The sequence below is a fragment of the Otolemur garnettii genome, unplaced genomic scaffold (genome assembly GCF_000181295.1).
Source record: "Otolemur garnettii isolate 467f Iridium unplaced genomic scaffold, OtoGar3 scaffold00133, whole genome shotgun sequence".
Classification (NCBI taxonomy): Eukaryota; Metazoa; Chordata; class Mammalia; order Primates; family Galagidae; genus Otolemur; species Otolemur garnettii.
The window spans coordinates 3,289,057-3,291,959 of record NW_003852528.1 but is presented as its reverse complement, the minus strand read 5'-3'; positions in this window follow the sequence as shown (position 1 = coordinate 3,291,959).

Genomic DNA, 2,903 nt, shown 5'->3' with positions numbered 1-2,903 from the left:
GTGTGTGGCGGCCTGCAGAGGTAGTCACCATGTTGAAGGCATTGCCAGGGTCCAGGGTGAGCCTGTGTGTGGCGGCCTGCAGAGGTATTCATGCCATGTGCCATTTGTATGACAGGTACAGGGTGATACAGCCTTTCTTAAGAGCCCCAGGGTGATACAGGACGAGAGTCAATGCAGGCTGTGTCTGCAGCTCTAGCCTCTTTCCCAGGGCCCCTCTTCAGACAGCGGAAGACTCACTAGGTCAGCCCACATCTGTCCTCAGACAGCGGGTCCTCGTTCTGAGCATCCAGCCAGGGTGGGTGTCCCTAGAGAGTGCCACCCACCTCCTCTCCTGGGTGCTGGGCACACCTCCCACTAAAGCTGCAGAGTTCTGCTTGTCTCCATCAGCCCGTGAGGCTCTGGGCCCATCCCCCATGCATGTCAGTGGGTGCCATCCCCTGAGCTGACCCCAGTGACCCCCCCAAGATTGCATTGAATCTTGTTGGTCTTGGCCGATGCCCCAGCCTAAGGCCAGGTTGCCTACTTGAGGCTGCCATCCTGCAGAGGAACCCCTCCCAGATGGAAACCCAAACCCAGGGCTTTGCCTGTCCTGTCTGGGCTCCTCCCCACACTGGCCCTGAATGCCAAAGCCTGGTTGGGCGTGGGGGTCTTGCTGGCACCAGCTGTCCCCACAGATCTCCCCACATCTTCACCCAAGACCCCCTGCTAGACAGGGTGAGAGTGATGTAGGTTTGGGGTGGGTTTTTTCCCTCAGTTGCCCTGAGAACAGTCCTGTTTTGAGGACCCACAGGCCTGCTGACCCACAGACATGTGTCCTGGACACTAGTTCACTTCATTCCCCGTTGGTCTGTTCTTAGGGCCACCACTGGCAAGGGCCCTAGCTGACCCCAGGGAGCATCCTCGGAGCCCAGAGCAGGAGCCACCTCAGGGTTGCTGCCCCACAACAGCCCAGGTGAGGAGGGGCCGCCCAGCAGAGCTGAAGCCACAGTCCAGCTGCAGGGACCCAGCAGCTCATTACGGAAGCGTGTACACACCCACACAGACCTACACAAGAGTGTGTGCACACGCCTGCCTGCACAGACCTACACGAGTGTGTGCACACACCTGCTTCTGTATTCCAGGAAGCCCAGCTCTCTCTGTACCTGTCCAGGAGTGTGTGGGGTAGAAGCAGGAGCTGAACCCACCATTTGTGGCCTTGTATTTCCACACGACCTGAGGCTGCAGACCAGCTCCTAGAACTCCCACAGTCAGAGATAAAGCCTCAGGGGAGACCCCAGGAGAGGCTGGCACTGGGGAGATGAGGCCTGGATGTGCCGCCCTGGACATGTAGCAGGTGGGCAGCAGCTCAGATACCCAGAGGTGAAGTAGCTTCAGGGAGGCCGGGTGCTGACCCAGTGGACAGGGCGGGGGTGAGAATTCCCTCCAGTGTGCAATGGGGAAGGGGGCGAGTGGAGAGGAGAGTGTAAAGCCCAGAGACACCTCTGCTCTTTACTTGGCCTTTGGCCTGGGGGTCACTTTGGTGGCCCACTGACCTCCATCCCTGATGCTCATATGAGGCCAGGGTGTCCACACACTACATGGGGACACGGGGCCCTGGCCTGGGGGTGGGCTCCCACAGGGCCCGTGGTGCAGACAGGCTATACTCAGCAGGAATCCAGACTCAGGGCACTGGGAGGAGGAAGAAGGGATTTTGTAGCATCAAAGTCAAGAAAGAGGCTCTTCCTGGCCCTCCTCTCAGAGGTTTCCCGTTGCATGACTCGGTGGAGTTCCCGTGTAAGTCACTTCCGGAGGGAGGCAGCTGTGACCTCTGTCTTCTCATGACCTCCAACGGCCTCCAGAGAAGCCCAAGGGACAGTGAAAGGCAGGGCTGGAACTCTCACTTCCTGGGCTACAGCTGCCCCATTCCATCTTCCTAGTGTCTCTGCAAAGGGCTTAGGTGTATTCCCCTGCGTGTGCACAAGTGTGAGTGTTCATGTGTGTGAGGTGTGAGTGTTCATGTGTGAGGTGTGTTCGTGTGTGTGAGGTGTGAGTGTTCATGTGTGTGAGGTGTGAGTGTTCGTGTGTGAGGTGTGAGTGTTCATGTGTGAGGTGTGTTCGTGTGTGTGAGGTGTGAGTGTTCGTGTGTGAGGTGTGTTCATGTGTGTGAGGTGTGAGTGTTCGTGTGTGAGGTGTGAGTGTTCATGTGTGTGAGGTGTGTTCGTGTGTGTGAGGTGTGAGTGTTCGTGTGTGAGGTGTGAGTCTTCATGTGTGTGAGGTGTGTTCGTGTGTGAGGTGTGTGCATGTGCATGTGCGTGCAGTGGGGTCAATGCTGTAGGGAGCTGTCCTCTAGACGGGTGTGCAAGTCCCTTCTAGCCAGTTCCAGCCCCAGGGGTGACCGGTGCTGCATCACACCAGGTGCTGCCAGATAGTGGGCATCAAGCCCAGGCTGGCATTTCTGGGCTCCTACCCTTGTAGATGTGGGCCTAGGAGCAGGCGTGGAAGGGGTAAAGTGGGCTCACAGAGACCCCTGTCCCAGGACTCCTGTCTGGAGCTGGGGGTTGGGTCTTTGTGTCCCCTATTCCAGGGGGAGCTCCATCCAGACGCTAGCCCCAGGTGGCCCCCAGAAGATATGCCTCTGGGGTTTCAGGGAAGTAACTTGTAACTTGTGGGTAACTTGTGGGAAGCCCCCACCCTGGAGGTCATGGCAAGTCCTGGTGCCACGGGTACCAGTGTGACAGAGGCAGCAGCAAGTGTAGAAGTCCTTGTCCTGGTGCAAAGAGGCCTCCTGAACCAGACCCTGCTGGACTGTCCTTCTTGGCTGGGTTTGGAGAAGGAGGCAGGGGGAGGCATTCATTCAAGCCGGGGTGAAGGTGCAGAGGGCAGGGGGTGAGGGTGCAGAGGGCAGGGGGTGGAGGGTGCAGAGG